This window comes from Gossypium hirsutum, chromosome D03 (genome assembly GCF_007990345.1).
Source record: "Gossypium hirsutum isolate 1008001.06 chromosome D03, Gossypium_hirsutum_v2.1, whole genome shotgun sequence".
In the NCBI taxonomy this organism is placed as follows: Eukaryota; Viridiplantae; Streptophyta; class Magnoliopsida; order Malvales; family Malvaceae; genus Gossypium; species Gossypium hirsutum.
Genome location: NC_053439.1, coordinates 42,193,546 through 42,211,660, shown reverse-complemented (window position 1 = coordinate 42,211,660; position 18,115 = coordinate 42,193,546). Strand labels below are relative to the sequence as shown.

Below are 18,115 nucleotides of genomic sequence, written 5' to 3'. Positions count from 1 at the left end.
AATTTTATGATAATGCATGATTTGATCATACTAATAATCCTAAGTTCTAATAGATTGGTACTTTTTTTTATCTAATATGCTTGTAATTGCAATCTTTTCATTATTTGTTGACAATCCCTATAGGTATGGTCCTTGGAATACTTTTTGAGTATTTCACTGTAAAACAAATTTCTATACTATAATTTGGCTTCGTGATGCTTGCAGATTACTTGTGCTTAAATTGATTTACATATATTTTGTCACATCCTAAAAATTGGGCTACAAGAATTAGGTTAGTGGACTGGATACCGGAATTAGGTTCATAGTAATAATTAGGTAAAAATATTAAAATAATAAACAAGATTAAAATTCAGTTAGGGAAGTTAAAATTAAGTGTTTGGTTATTAATTAATTTAAAATGGATTTTAAATATAAATTTTGTTTTGAAAATAATTGATAAATGAGTTTTTAATTAAATTTGGACTGGTTTGAAAAAGGGTGGAAATTCAAAGTGGTTAAAAGGGCAATTACCCAATTTTTGAAAAATGGCCCCGTCACTTTCCTTCGTTCATTTCTTCCGTTTGAATTCTCTCTAAAAATCCAATCTAAGTTTTCCTCTCAAATTAGCCAAACAACTTAGACTTTCTAACCTCTCAAACACCAAAAATAACCTCCAATTTCAAAGAAATAAAAACTATGATTTCTCCATCAATTTCGCTATTTTTCTATTCACGTTCATCCTCGAATTAGATCCGTAGTTCACAATTGAGGAAACATTCTGACTTTTTATGATCAAACAAAGCATGTTGTTAATTTAATTTGAGTTTTACCTGATTGTATGGAGATTTTTAATAGATCTAACGTTTTTAAACCAAGGTTTGATTCAAAAATGGTGAATCCTAAAATCTTAAGTAAGCCTACTATTTTAAAGTGATTTTTTACTCATTTTGAACTAATTTGAAGGAATTTCAACTCAATTTAATTGATTGCTAATGAATTTTTAAGAATCGAATGTTTTCCCTCTTTTAAATATTCATGACAACTTGATTTTCTAAAAAATTTAAATTCGAATAATTAGATTAAATTGAAAACTTAGACCTGTAATTAAATAGCATTTAGGATGTTTGAAATCAAATTCAAGGTTTAAAAATGAAGATATTGCATGGAATCTCTTATTTCGGCCAAACTAGTTAATTTTCAATAGTAATAAAAGAGTGTGTAGATCTACGATTTTGCTATGGTTTGGATGCGAATAAGGTTGTAATTAATGAGTGTGTAATTTTTTTATTATGTATGCAAAGTTTTGGATCAATCGGGAGCTTTTACGAGCAAGGTAAAGGGCAAAGAGAAGCTTACCTAGCCTTTGACGTTCGACCAAAAGTAATCCGGTGAGTGGTCAGATTTGTTGCTTCTAGGTACAATTCAATGTGTTATTAGAGAGTTTAGGGTAGCCTAAACACCTATCTTAAGTTTCGAGTGTAAGTATCCCTATTTGATCTATTATCATTATACAAATCATGTTTATAAGATGTGCTGCTATATGAATTATCATGAGATGTCAATGAAAATGTTATGTGATTATGAATAAATATGATATGAGCTTGATGGTATTTATGCACATGATATGAGATCAATGTGATATGGCTCTTTGAGCATTATGTGAGCACTTGAAAGTGCCTTATATGATATTTGATTAAGTGATATGGATATGTGTTATATGATATGTGAAAGTGTGCATAAAATAGTAAGTACATATGTGTTTAAATGGATATGTTGGCATTGTGATCTGTTGGAACCATTGGATATCATTGACATGCCATAGGATTGTGAGTACTCACCATTATTTGCTTATGTATGTGGGCATTGAGGCCCCAGGACTGGTTTGGAAAGACAAGAGAATGTTGAGCTTAGCTCTATTCAATGGGATTGGTTGGTGTGTTTGGAGAGTGTTAACTTCATGCTACACTTTTATAGGACTGGTATAGACTCTATAAGTCATTTGGTGTGTTGGGAGATTCGATTATCCAATGCGTATATGTTCATACATGTTTCATAGTCACAAAATGCCAATATATTATCATGAATTGTTATGATGTATGCTTGATGTAATGCCTTAAGTAAATGATATAACATGCTTTCTTATAACCTTGAGATTGTTGTTTATTTGTGGTCATTTTGAGCACTTATTTGGACTTGTAAAAGCTCACACTCTTATGTATATTTTACAGATAAATAGCTGGTTTGTTGAAGAAGAAGTGAGTCATCCAAGAGGTCCAAAGCAAGGCTAAACTTTCTTGAGTATGTGTTGTGTTTTCTACCTCAATAAGGATGGAAATATGGGATGTTATTTGGGGAGTTAGACTTTGATAAGTTCTTGGGTTGTAATTTACATTTTAAAGACTGTTTATGGACTTTTATAATTGGCTTTTGATCATTGATTGCTTGAGAATGTTGATTTTGAATATGAATGTTATGATGGTTTGATTTGCATGATAAATGATTTGTATGCCTATAGGTGAATAATGATATAAATGTATTTAGTGCATGTTGGATGTCGTGGAAAGTTTTAAATGACTTACTGGTATGAAATAAACCTTTGATGCACATAAAAATGTTGGTAATATAAAATTGGCATGCTAAGTAATTGATATAAGATGTTAGGAATTGCATGCTAGCATAACTATTTACCTTAGATGTAGAATTATGTGTTGGTAAGTTTTGAAGTGTGTGAGCATGCTTAATACAATCTATGTATGTTATATGATATGTTGGATTAGAGAAATTAGGCTAAATGCACAAATTGGTATGCTTGGTATTGTGACAAAGTGTCATATGCAATTTTGGGTTGTTTTCTGCAAAAATTGCAAACGACGTCGCGACAATGTTGGAATGATGTCGCGATAAGGGACCAACGTCACGACGAGGAATGTCACGTGGTTGTGACATAATAACTGAGTGATTGAACCATGTTTTGATAGTTTTGCAATATAGTCCTGATTTTTACATTATGTAATTAGAGTCCTTAAATGCGATGAAATGACTTGAAAATTTGCATGGTTAAGTCCTATTTGGTTAATTTCATAATTTTACTCTCGATTTTACAAAAAGGTTTTTCAAAGTATCTTACTAAACCTACGAATTAGTCTTTAAATCTTTGTTTTGTAATTAAATGAGTCTTATCGTTTTGAATTGCTTCTTTCAAATATAGTCTAAGCTTAGATGCTTTAAAATGTATGTATGTTTAACTTGTTGACTTATGTATGATTTGTATATCGCATGATAAAAAATGAATTTACAAAATGAATTTACCCCTATTGTTGTATTGATCAGAATAGCATAACGGAAGCGTGATTTAAAGTTTATATGTTTAACCTGGACTATATGATTGATGTTTATGCATGTAAATATGTTGCGTGAATATTGTGAGGTGTGAACGATGGTTTTGTGGTGTGTTTTGTGGTCGGTAAGGAGAGTTGCATAAATGGTTAATGTGATGGTCTATATTCGGGTCAGACCGTCCCAGTCGGGTTTGGGACGCCACACATTTTGAGTTACATGACAATCCATGTGTACTTCATACTAGTTTTTTTAATTTTATGATTTTTTGAATTTGATTTATTTTGTTATATTTTTATAATTATTAAATTATTTGTTGGTGTGGCATACAAGACAAATAGTGTCATATCAACATGAAGCATATGTGGACTGCCACGCAAGTCATCATGTCAATATTGTTAAAAAAATTAATGTTTTAATAAACATTTCCATTAAAAAAAGTAATTTGACTGCTTTTTGAAAGGTCAATGGCCAAATTTAGCTAAAAAATAATAAGGAAAAAATTGACAAAAGATGTAAATGTTAAGGGCTAAATTATCATTATGCCATTAATTTATTCATCCAATTATATAATAATCTAAAGAAATTAAATTAATCCTATGTCCTCTCTTACCTTCTTTAGAAAAAAAATTACTGTGGATAGTAATTCATACAATCTATTTCTTATTTTTTGTTTTGTCTACTCATTCACAAATATTATTATAGAAACCATTCAGAGTTACAGTGAGCTAGCAAAGGGACTAATTGGATATTATAATTAAGATTAACATAATTTGTAATTAAGTTTTAACTCTTTATCCATTAATTAGAAAGTTATGTAGTCATGGAGTCAATGAACTTGTCATATTTGTATTACCATCATAGGATATTTGATATCCCTTTAGTTAAATTTCGTTCACCCAATTAGTTATATTGGTAATGATTAAATCATTTGCCTCAGACAAATGACCCATGATCATGTTTCATTTTCATAATGCATACAATGCTAATAAGGATACTAATTACTCTTTATAAAGTTTTGATTTCACTATTTTGAATGAAGCCAAATCACGCACAAGTCATGTACCCAACATACCAACTTTCAGCCTACAACTACCTTAAGAGCACATGTTTTCAAAATGTCAAAATACATGAGTCATACACATATAGTCATTCACTTACTCATGGTTTAGGTAAGTTACATTGAGAACGTCATAATTGAATTAACACATAAATAGATCTGTGATTAATTCAGCTTGATTATTTTTTAATGAACTTTAAATTCAAATAATCACATCTATGCCTCTATTTTTGGGAGTTAATCTAGCTTCGATAACCAAAACTAGCATCTTCTCAATTGGACTTATAGGCGACATAATAGTCATAAAATTAGTTGATCTCCACAAATGTGAACTAATTCCTCATCCTTCTCCACCATAACTCTCGTACAAAGACTCATCTCCATGGTCATGTGGGGAAACCACAATCCTTCCTTCTTCCTAGTAGCACATATATGCATTTGATCTCTTTCACCAACTTAAATCTTATTCCTTATAAAATATTTTACAACTAAATTGTCTTCGCTTCATGGTTGTTTGAAACAGATTGAATCAGTCACATTGGTTAGGTTAGGAATTGATCAAGTTATCGGTTTAGAAAAAGGCATTAAACCAATTGACTTAAGAATCGACATGGATCGATTGAATAGGATTTTTTAAATTTTTTAAATTTTTGAATACCAATCGAAGATGAACTAATGGGTTGATTGATTTAATCACTGATCTAATTTAAAAACCTTGCCTAGCTTGGGTGGTATCCATTACATGTATGGAAGGCATTAAACAAGTAGAAAAAAAATACATTTATATTCTCACATGCACAATCATAGAAAATAGTTGATTATGGTATCCATTCTAGACCAACGCTCTCTACTTTCGATTAGATAATTGATTATCAACATGGTTATATTACACATTACCCAAGTTTGGAGTTTTTAAGAAACTATTGATATCCTCAGAAGAAAAAGGGATAGGTTTCTCCTGAACTATAATGACACCATTTACAACATTTAAGAGATTTTCAAGAACTCTTGTACTAATTGGTTAAAATTAAATATTTTAAATTCAAATTTAAATTAATTATAAATTAACTTTAAAATTAATTTATTAAATTATTTTTATGTAAAATTAATTAGTTGTCATTATTTAGAAGATTTTAATAGAAAAGTATTTGACTAAGTAATAAAAAACTAAAGACATAAGAATTTATTTCAAAGTTAATAGGGTAAACTACACCACATCTTACTTTAAAATAGCGTCATTCCTATTTTGGTCACTCAAATTTTTCTGTCAATTTAGTCACTCTAATTAAGATAATTGCTCAAATTGGTCACTACCATTAAAAATTTCGTTAATCCACTAACGGATTGCTGATGTGGCATTTTTTGACTTACGACTAAAGCTAGGGTCCTTTCTATAATTAGTTCAAAAAACTTTTTAAAAAAGATTTCTTTGCAACATGAAGATTTCAATTGTGGCATCATCAGCATTTGACTCCTATGTGAGAAGAGGGAATCTAATGACGGTGACGACGAAACCATGACCAAGACCTCCTCGCCCATTCCGATTAGCCCACCTACCAACCTACCACCACCGACTACCCCAACCATAACTACATTCCAAGAGAAAAAAAAACCCATAAATTATGCTTCAGGTCTAAAGCCAAACTCAAAACCCAAAATTGTTTTAGTAGATTGTAACAATATTAAACATACTTTCCCTGGGTAAGTGAAGGACTTATCACCATTAAGTATATCTTGTGAACCATAAAACAAAAATACATTTGCAGAATTGTTGTATACAAGTTGTAACAGTCCGTTTTTCAGTGGTGTGTAAAACGGTGGTTTCGAGGCCACAAATCTAACGAGTGAATCCGTAAATATTGTTATTCAATATACAATATTTACGAGTCAAATATAGTATTATAATAAATTTTGATTTGAGAATTTATGTTATTTAAATGAATAATTAGGTTCAAGTGGTAAATCCTTAAAGTCAAGTGGTTTTAGAAAAAGAGGTATCGGGACCTTATTTCTATAAAACGAGCCCGCAAATATTTAGTTATTGGGGTCATATTAAAACTTGGTTAAGAAATTTTAATGTTTAGATAGTTAATTAAAGAAAAAAGACTAAATTGTAAAAGCTGTAAAAGTTAATCGATATAGACTTATTTGTATTAAATGGGTGAAAAAGCATGAAGTAAGGACCTTAAGTTGTAATTTTACCAAATTTAAATATAGTGGATGATCATGGCTTGGCATTTGATGAAATTTGCTTTAATTTTAAAGGTTAATTTAGTAAATAGGTAAATTGAAAATAAAATAAAAGATGATAAGTGAAATATCATCATCTTCAACCTATTTGTTTTTGTTTGCAAAATCGAATGAAGCCATAAATAGGGTGAGCTTTGGCCAAGTTTGATTTCCATTGCATGGTATGTAATTTTACCCCATTTTTTTGTAATTTTTATGTTTTTGAGTTCATATTAGCTTAATCTAGCTAGCCCGAGAATTAATTTGTAAAATTATTAAAGGCTTAGGGATTGCCATGAGTGATTCTGAATGTGTTTTGAAATTAATTTGTAGAATATTAAGCTTGGTTGCTAAATAAACATATTTTGTTAAAGGATTTTTAGTGATTCTAAAAGTTAGGGATTAAATTATTTAAAGATGTAATGTGAAATCTTGACAAAAATGGGCAGGTTAGAAAGCCTAAGAAATTCGACTAGCATATTTGGTAACTAAAATTGGTAAATTTGCAAGTTATGAGTTTAGGGACTAAATTGCATAAAGAAAAAATAGTGGGACAATTTTGTAAATTCACATTAAAATGGGTTATAAGCTTGAATTAATTTTTTTAAAACTATTTGAATTGTTTAATTAAATGAAATTATATTATTTAGTTCAAGTGATGCTACTATTGGATTTAAATCGATGAAAAGTTAAAGTTTCGGACTAGTTGTCGACTCTGTTTTAGTAACCGTTTCAGTCGAGGTAAGTTCGTGTTTCATTTTAAAATATTATATTAGAATTTATAAGATTAATTGATAGCATTATATATGTGTTTATGAAATTGTTTATTTGATTGATTTGATTTGAGAAAAGGGAAATGACTTGATTGAAATACCTCATGGTATTATACTCGTAAAGGAAAATACCATGTTTGAAAGACACCATGGCATTACATTTGAAAATTCTGAATACTTGAAAAGTTTGAAAAGGAGGTTACTTGAAAGGGATAACACTTGAAAATATTGAAAAGGATATGTCCAAAAAGGATATCAAATGAAAAGGTTAAAAAGGACGTTATTCGAAAAGGATATCAATGAAAAGGTCGAAAAGGAAATCAATGAAAATGTCAAAAAGGATAGTAATGAAAAGGTTGGTATTTCATCCTTCAATCATCCACTATTCAGGTAATATGTTTCAGGTAAGATCGTACCATAAGTATGAATATGAGATGAATGTTTTGATTAGTATAGTTTGATAATGAATATTAATGCCTTGGGTAATTATATGTTTCATATAACTATAATATGTTATCTAGTTAGAGAATTAAATTGTTATACAAGTATTATCATGAGTATTCAATCTTATTCTATTTAGTTCAACTAACACATTAAGGTTTAAAACAAAAATGTGTGTATATGAAATGAGCTATGTTATTGATAATATGGAATGAAATCGTAATATGTGATTGAATAGAAATTAAGATATAAAATGGAAAGATGTATGTATGCATTTGTTCATGTTAATGAACATATGTAAAGGAAAATTATGGATTGAAAATAGAACTAATTGAACATGTGATGAGTTGTTGTATATTGAAATTCATTTCATGATATGTACTGTGTTTCATAGGTTAATGTATTTTAAAAGTATATCTACTAACCATGTGAAATATTGTGAATAGAAAAGGAAAGTATCCATATGATTTGTGATTAATGTTTCAATGATTTAGTCAATTTATGTTTGGTAAGTTTACGTTTAAGATTAATATGAACTTACTAAGCATTAGTTGCTTACGTAGTTGTTTTTCCTCTGTTTTGTAGATCATCGAAAACTCAATCAGTTGGAACCTTGTCGGAGTCCTATCACACTATCCAACAATCATTTTGGTAGATTTCGAGTCATTTTGGCTATGGTTATAAATGGCATGTATAGGGTTTTTATATGATGAAAGTTTTTGTGTATGCTATTTGGTGGCCATGTTGTGGATATATCTTTTGTGAACATAGTTGTTTGGCTTATTTTGCTTAGTAAGTATGGATCATTTGGTCACTTTTATGTGTAAGTTAAGTATATGTTTTGAACTATGTTTATATGAGGTTATTATGGATGGATTTTTTTTATGTGTTTGGTGTAAGATGAAAGCATAAAACCATGTTATATGGTTGAGTTATTTAGATGTATACATTTGGGTACCAATGAGGGTACATTGGTTGATTGAGTGAAATGAGTTGTATATGTGTGATTTTGGCATGGTTTGGTATTATTTAAGTGTGTTTTAAATAGGTTTAAACGTTGGCAAATGGTATGTTTGTAGTACAAGAAAGTATTTTTGATAAACTTGTCTTTCAAGGCATATTTTGGTACACACAGGCTGTCATACGGTTGTGTGTCTTTATTGTTTTAAGTATAGGATTCACATGGTCTGAGACATGATCTACAACAAGGTAGTGTCTCCCAAAACAGTTTTGAGCACGGTTGGGTGCACGGCCTGCGACACAGCCGTGTGACCCAACATCGATTACACACACGGCCAGCGACATGTCCTTGTGACCCTATTTTTAAATACCCATATAAGTGGTCACATGGGCTCGGACACGGCCGTGTTTCCAAACTTCGAATGTCCACACGATCTAAGCTTTCTCAGACAGCCTAGGCTACATCACACGGCCTAGCCACAAGGCCATGTGACCCCTATTTTTAAAATTTTTAAATTTGGCTTGAAATTTATAATTTGCTTTGAATAAGTCCCTGATTGTTTCCAAACTATTTTTAAGGCCTCTTAGGCTCAATTTACGGCCCAAATGAGTGTGCGCTATGTTTGTATTGAGATTTTAGAAATTATACTTAAGTTGAAATATTTATTCTATTTTGAAGTTTAAAATTCTGTTTTGTACAGTAATGCTTCGTAACCTTAATCTGACGACGGAAACAGGTTAAGGGTGTTACACAAGTTGCCTAACTTTACTTTCTCGACATGCATTAATTGTTGGAAAAAATTGATTAAGAAAATGACTTATTATAACTGCGAAAGTTTAAAATTTTCTAAACCATCCTAGTTTGTGATATTTATAGCAATAAAATTTTACCGAAAAGTACTTGTGCTTTGTTCGATATGAATTTGAATCATTCTCGACTTTTAATCTAACGACGTTATCCTTTATCCTTGTACCCTGAATTGCACTGAGTGTGGGCTCGAGCAACACGAATCAAACACAAAACAAGAAACTATTTTATTACTTTCAGTAAGAAAGTAATTCTTTCAATAGAAACTGGTAGAAATCGTAAGTCCTAATAAATAGAATTAATTCTAAGAAAATAAATTTCTACTACTTTTTGGAAGAATAACGATATATGAAACTTGTTATTTTAGGTCAACTAGTGCTATCTATTTATAGGGAGAGATAGAAGGATCCTAGTTGAAAAAAGCTTAAACAAATAATATTATTTAAATAAAAATTACTCCCCTAGTCCAACTAGGGGAGAGGTGGGCAGCACACCCTAGTAAATATTACTAGGGTTGCATCCTCACATAATGTATAAGGGATATTGGGTCTCTCATGTATTATGTAACACCCCACACCGGCCTATTCATTAGATTTAGGTATGAAGCGCCACGAGTGAACCACTGAAAACACTAAACCTTTGTTTTTAAACCAACATTTTACTTAGGCAAGTACCCACTTACCAGAGCGATATTAAACTAACTTGAAGATATATGTATATGATGGAAATCAAAACTTAAAATGGTACCATGCCACTTTAAAATGTTGAAGATACGAGTATATTGCCTTTGAAGGTAGCTTAGAAAATATTCATAAAATTAAATGAAATTTCCTTTCAAGTTACTACTCGATCTTGTAGTTTAAAACTCTACTCAATTTAATCCGAAAATACCATAACCCACAATCGATCATAAGCCAACAAGGCTACTAATAAATATTTGATGTACATAATATCTTTTCAAAATACATTTTAATGATTTTTAAATGGCAACATCTAACAATCATTCTATTACCCCTAGCAATTACATGTTACCCATGAAAACAAAGAAGGCTCACAAGTGGCTACTGATCTGGTTGTTTCCTTTAAACCACTACGTTCAACCTAAGAACCTGAAAATAAGGAGAAATAACGGGGTAAGTTTGTGAGAACTTAGTGAGATCCTGGGATATATATCCCACAATATATACCATAAAAAATAAAATATTTGACTCAAGTTGACAGACTAACACGCCATATTTGGCGGGTAAAACACACCCTGATCCATAGTATCAGTTGACAGATACTACCGAGACTCAACCTACTGGTAGACACTATCTATTTTTGGAAACTCGTTCATAGCAAACACAGGTACAACTGATCCGTGAATACACCACTTGCGCGGACTACTCTTTTTATACTGTCAGACTTACTGTTTACTTTTCATGCAACGTCCACTAATATTTTCACGCATACACCTTTTTGCCCACATACTCTCTTCATTGTGCTAGCTTTTGACCCCAGTTCCGAAGAACCATTTTTCTTGTATCTTCACACCACTCATCAGAGCTTTTACAATTCATCCCCTCTGTACCCTCTAACTTTCCTCCTTGTTTTCAAACACATATGTGTTCCCCCTGTAAAGTTGGGTTTTTACCATTCAGGGTTTGCACCAGAGTGTCATACCAGAGACAAAACTTATTATTATGTGTCTTCCTTTTAACATTATACACAACATCTTTTTGTTGTCTCCTTACACCAGTCTGGATATAGAGCTTGTGCACCAAGAAAGATGTATTTTCACTGTGAATACATTATATTTCTCAGTATATGCAACTGTTTACACCATTGCATGCACTGACTCTTAAAACACACTTCTGTAGACACGAAGACCAGAGACAATGGATAAAGCCACTTACTTGACTGTAAAATGATAATGATTAACCGAAATAATGCATATTTATAAACTCAAAGTACAAAGGAACTCACTAGAATACTTTACTCATAGCTTTGTCTACTCTACCTTCTCCCGTTTCTTTGGATAAAATAATAAAACGATCTCTTTAAACATAAAAAATAATCAAAACTTTATGAAATGTCAAGAATCTATAGACATGCAAACAGTCTATGGGTAAAAGTTTCCTTCCTACCCAATATCTGAATGAAAGTCCTACTGAACCACTTTTATAGTAACCTCTTCCTTCCTGGTAAAACTTAAAAAAAGGTCTAAGAGTCTACCAGCAGATGACTTAAGACAAATGCTCTCCTAAGCTTAACAGACAACACCTTCATTAACAACGAAGAACTCTCCTGATTTTTCTTCTATAACAACAAAGTCTAGTAGTGAAGATAAAACATAAATCTTTTCTCCACTATCAGGTTATCTTATTTATAGATAACTCACAACCAAATCTCACTTAGGATTTTTTCTAATCATTACTTATTCTCACACGATTCCACTAGTTAATCACATCCTACGAGGCTCTCCAGGTGCCCTAATTACTAACACGTTACCTCCACTAGGATGCTAGATAATTTAAACGTGTCTCACTAACTACTATGCTTACGTTAGCAGTGACACAAAAACACAAGTGGTAGACTTATTAGCAGGAAGGTCCGCCTAATAAGGTTTTTACCACCATCAAGAACTCACCATCCATGAAGTGAAGCTCTACAACTTTGGCGAAGTTCTACGAATTACTTTTCCACGAAGTTACCAACCTTATCCGGTCTAAGTCTCGCAACTTAGGTGGTCTTCGCTAGCGTAGTCTCTTGAATCGAACTGGTTTGTCAAACTTAGGTGTGACATATTAGGTCCAATTATATATTCTTATTGGACATTTAACCCAATATTTTATAATTTAATCCAACCCAATATTTTTTTTCTATTTTCAAAAATAAATATTATTTACCAATTAAAAAAATTTCTCAATCCAATTCTAATTCCGTTAAAGTTATGACAACTTTACCGTAAAAGAATCTATAATGAAATAAATTTAATTTCCTTATTCAATGAATTCATAATGACTAATTTATTTTATTTTATTTTTGAACTTCAATAATTTAATTATAATTAATTAAATAATAATTTGGATATCTTAAATTAATGCTTAAGTCATTTTTGTACTTAGTGAGAAAATGCATTCATTTTTTAATGCGACCAATTTCTCTAACTTCATTATCTCCATTCATTCTTGTTCATTTGATTCTACATGCAATTCATTTATGGTTCAATGAGCTAACGAAGGGACTGACTGGGCATATATAATTAAGGCTCAAATAATTTATAATTAAGTTTCAACTTTTCACCGATTAATTATAAACTAATTTAGTTACGGAGTCATTTCACTATAGTATCGTGATTGAGCTCCCCTTAATTACATTCAAATATGAAAGCTATTTAATAAGTCCTCGTTCAATGAACTTGTTATAAGTGTGTTACCCTAATAGGATATCTTTAATCTCTTTAGGATAAATTCATTTACTTAATAAGTCCTATCAAATAGTAATCAAGTCATTTATCACAAAGACAAGCGACCCGTGGTCATGTTTACTTTTCATCTATCATGTAATACTAATGAGACGGTATCATTTACCCATTAGTTGGGCTATAAATTCACTATTGTGAATGATGCTACATACTGCAGAAGTCGTATACCCAACGCACCAACTTTCAGTTCCTTATCTATTTGAACTCAGGCTTTTACATAAATCAAAGTATATGAGTCACGCATACATGGTCTATCTTGTAATGACCCAATAGTCAAGGGAGTCGGAAAGTGCATTCTCGAGACTCCATTCCCGTAAATCAAACTCGTAAATATTTTTAATAAATATTTACGAAGTTAGTTGTATAGTTAATTAGATTTCAGTTAAGTGAATTTGCATGAATTAAGAATTATTATAGTATAAAGACTAAATCATGTATAAAGTAAAAGTTAAATTATAAGATTAAAATTAATTAAGGGACTAAAGTAGTAAATATACCTTTATATATGTATAGTGGACGATATTGATGGTTTATAGTAAATATATATGATAATTTAATATATATTATATGTTTTAATGAATGAAATATAATTTATATTTATAAGGTATAAAATAATAATAATTATTATAATATTAAAGTTTAATAAAAGAAAAGAAAGTGAAATTGGATGATAGAAAGCATGCAATTAAATAGAAAATAAAAGAAAAAAAAGAAAGAAAAAATGGAGAGAAACGCACGGCCCTAAGTGTTTCAAACTTTTGGTTAGTCAATTTACTCCATTTTCTTGTAATTTTTATATTTTTGGAATCCCGGTGTTAAGTACTACCCGACCTATGTCGAAATTTTAACATTGATTAAGATTTTAGGTATTGTTATTGTTGAATAGTTTTAGTATTAGTGCTTTAAATTGATAGATTTTTAAGCTAGAAATGGAAAAGGATTAAATTGTAGAACAAATTGTAAATTTTGAGTAATAGGGACTAAATTGTGAAAAATTTGAAATTTAAGGGTTTAATTGAAAATAGGGAGTTAAATTTAGTTTAAAGTGAAATTTGTATGAAAATATAGAGTTAATTATAAAGAATAAAAATTAGTCTTGGTTTAGGGACTAAATTGGAATTTAAGCAAAAATTGAGTACAAATTGAAATATTCAATATGAAATTGAATTGTGTTGTATTGATGTATTTTAATTGTTTTAATTTCGTAGCTAACGTCGTACTGGAATCCTCTACTAAAAATGGGAAGAATAAAATCGATGTCGAATAGCTCGGAATCTACAGTTTGTGTTTCTATAATCCGAACTAAGTTGTAAATTATTTCATTTTGGTTTCTTGCATATGGTAAGCATTGGAGGTGAGAACTATTGTGTTTTACAATTGAAATGGATTGATTTGGTATGTCATGAATTTATTGAATTTATATTGATTGAATTAAATAGGTGCATATGTGATAATGTGTTTATATGAAATTGATATTGAATATATATATTGAAAGCGAAATGAAACCTTATTAACTGTATTGGGTTGATTTGGATATAGATGGCATGCCATAGGATAGGAAGAGTTCAGGGATTTCTTCGACTTCGAGTCGATGAGGCACCCAGTGTCAATTTGCTTCGATTTAACCGATGAGACACTGGGTGTCAATTTATATAGTGCTAGGCGCAGTTATTACTTCGGATTTATCCGATGAGGCATTGGGTGCCAAATTGGTGTGTTGGTTGGATCCATATATCCATCCGAGTCTAAGTCGGGTTAATAGGGGTAAATAAATAATAAAGTTCTATAGTTGATATTGAAATGACATGACATGTGAAATGGAAATGAGATAGTGGATGGAAAATGAAATGTGAAATATGTCATGAACAAATGAATATATGAGTTATGTACTCATGAATTGAATATGGAATGGATAATGCCATTGTTTAAATAAAATGTGGATTGATATGTGAAAAGCTATTTACATAACAAGTGATGTGAATTGAGATATTTGTTAAACAAATCAAATATGATAGCATGTGAAAATTGAGTATGGTATGAAATGATATGGTAATATGCATGAATTTGAAATGATGGTATATGGTAATTGTAAGCTTAGACAATAGTATGTTCGTATAAGTCAATTTATGCATTCTTGTATCATTATGTCTTTAATTGTTCGGATTATAGAAATATCACTGAGTTTTACTCAGCGTACGCTTTTGTTTTCCATGTGTAGGTTAGGTACTTCTCTTTTGATCGCTAACTCAGCATCCAACAACAATCCCGATCTCAAATGTGGTGAAGTTTACCTTTTGTGATGACATGTACCTAGGATATCTTAGTTGATAGTTATTTTATGAACGGATTGTAAATAGATATATGTTTATGTTTGAAGCTATAAATTGACATGTCATTTTGGAACCATTACTTGTGATATGTATCTGAGCTTAAGCTTGATATTTTAGGTAGTTATAAGTTAGGTTAAAAATAATGAATTGGTATGCTTAAAATATTGATTTGAATGACGCATGAATGATATGTTTTTATGGTATAACATGTGGCACCAATGAGGGAACATTGGTTAGGCATATTAGGTGATGAATTTGGTGTATTTTAGGCATGTTTAATCGTGTTTTGAATAGGTTAAATGATTGATAATTGAGTTGCTTAGTGCCCAAGTAAGTAGGAAATGGTAAACTTGAGTTTTAAGGTACTTTTGGGTGCATATAGCTTGGCCACACGGGCGTGTGTCACACACGGGCAACACACATGGGCGTGTGACCCAATCAAAGAGTTACACAACCTGAGAAACGAGCTTGTGTCTTAGCCTTGTGAGGCACACAGGTGTGTGACCTCTGCAGTTGAAACTTTTCTAACTTTTTCCTAAAATTTTCAAATGTTCTCGATTTAGTCCCGAAACACTTTTAAAGTGATTTTAAGGCCTCAAGAGCTCGAATAAGGGACGATATGCTTGTATAATATTGGATTATGCTATGTTCATTGAAATGTTTAGAAATGAATGATTTATGTTACGTTTATTTGGTAATGCTCCGTAACCCTATTTCGACGACGGATACGGGTTAAGGGTGTTACACATCTGTTAGAAAAAATCCGGTTTGAAAACGGTTTTCTTGTACAACGAAAAATTAAATATTTTAAAACTGACTCATTTTGTGATATTTATAGCAATAAACTTTAATTGAATTCATACATATGTTTTTAGCTTAGCGGATGTTCGTTGTTCTTGGCTTTCAACCAAACGATCTTCTCCACTATTCTCATACCATGAACTGCTTTGAGTGTGGGCTTGAATCAATTGAATCGAAATACAGAACTAGAAAAAATTCTCCTTTTGGGATGAAAACGAAAATTCTCTCTTCTTAATAGAAACCGTTAGAATTATTATTCCAAAAATATATATGTAATAGTTGAGAATAAATTATCTCGATTTTTTGGCAGAATAACAATCTCTTAAAGTTGTGTTAATAGCTCTACCTGTGCTATCTATTTATAGGAAGAGAAGGTAGAATCCTTGTTGAGTTGTAGAGATTTATTTTAAATAGAAAAACTATATCCTATTTAGAATAAGACTAGGGTGGACGGCACACCCTAGTATTTTCTACTAGGATTGTTGCCCCCTTCAAGTCCATAAGGGGTTTTTGGGTTTCTCTCACATTGGGTCAAATTATGAGTACTTCGTGGGCACCTTGTAATGTGATCCAACCCAATTCAGTTTTTCTATTTCCCAAAATAAACTTTAATATTTATATATAAAACAATTTTCTCATCCCTATTTTACCCCAACAAAATTTTGATGATTTTACCCTTGGTAAAATTTTGACGATTTTGACCTTGGTAAAATTTTGAAAAAATATGTTCAATATTTCACAACTTAACATGTTCACTATGATCGAATGATTTATTTTAATTTTCAGGCTTCAAAATAGTCCAAAAATATAAACTCATTCTTTCAATCATTTTTAAGTAATCTATATAGGATTGCAAATGGATCATTTCTATTTTCATTTTCATTTTTGGAAACCTACATTCATTTCTAAATGATTCCATTTGTTCATTTCGGAGAAAACCATAATTATTCCTGAATGTTTCCCATTTCTCTTTTCCTATTCATTCCGTTCATTTCTATTCAAACATGTAATTCATTTTTGGTTTCAACGAGCTAGTGGAGGGACGAATTGGACATATGTAGTTGAGGCTCAAATGATATATAATTAAGTTCTAGATTTTCACCTATTAATTATAAACTCATATACTCACGAAGTCATCTCATTATAGTATCGTGACTAAGCTCTCCCCAACAACAAACCATTACGAAATCAACTACTTAATGCTCGTCCAATGACTTTGTCATAAATGTGTTACCCTTATAGGATATCCTTGATCTCTTTGGGGTGATATCCGTTCTCCCAATATGATTCTATTTTATCTTATGGTAACCATTACATCTTCCTTCTTGAAAAGTCAACCACTATCAAATAGTGATCATGTCATCTATCATAAAGACGGGTGACCATTGGCCATGTTTACTTTTCATCAACCATGTAATGCTAATGAGAGGATATCATTTACCCATATTTTGGGCAATGAATTCCATTGCTGTAAATGACACTACATACTACATAAGTCGTACACCCAACGCATCGACTTTCGGTTCCTTGTCTATTTGAACTCAGGCTTTTACTTACATCAAAGTGCACGAGTCACGCATACATAGCCCGTCATCCACTCAAGACTTATGTATACCACACTATGAACGTCACAAGTGAATAAATCCATAAAAAAATTCAATGTATATTCTCATTAGGTCCAGTCTGATGTATTTTTAGTCTAGTCAGTCACATCTATGTATCTATCTTTTAGGAGTCATCTACTGTAATGCCCAAGATAAGACATCTCCCCAATTGGTCTTAATAGACAACATATTAGTCTTTTAATCTGTTTGCTCATTTCCGATTAGACTAAGGACATGTTTAGGTTCATTTACTAATACAAGTTGTCTTTCCGTACTACAATTTGACCACATAATACCACTTAGTATTAGTTAAACATTTAGACACCCA

At 31.1% G+C, this 18,115-nt stretch overlaps 1 long non-coding RNA gene across 1 annotated transcript; it reads left to right on the top strand.

The window, feature by feature from the left end:
• The first annotated feature begins 773 nt into the window (after nt 1-773).
• LOC121215496 (uncharacterized) lies at nt 774-2,446 on the top strand. Its single transcript, XR_005911367.1, has 3 exons — nt 774-890; nt 1,281-1,367; nt 2,208-2,446. It is a non-coding gene; the product is annotated as an uncharacterized lncRNA (long non-coding RNA).
• The last annotated feature ends 15,669 nt before the right edge of the window (nt 2,447-18,115 follow it).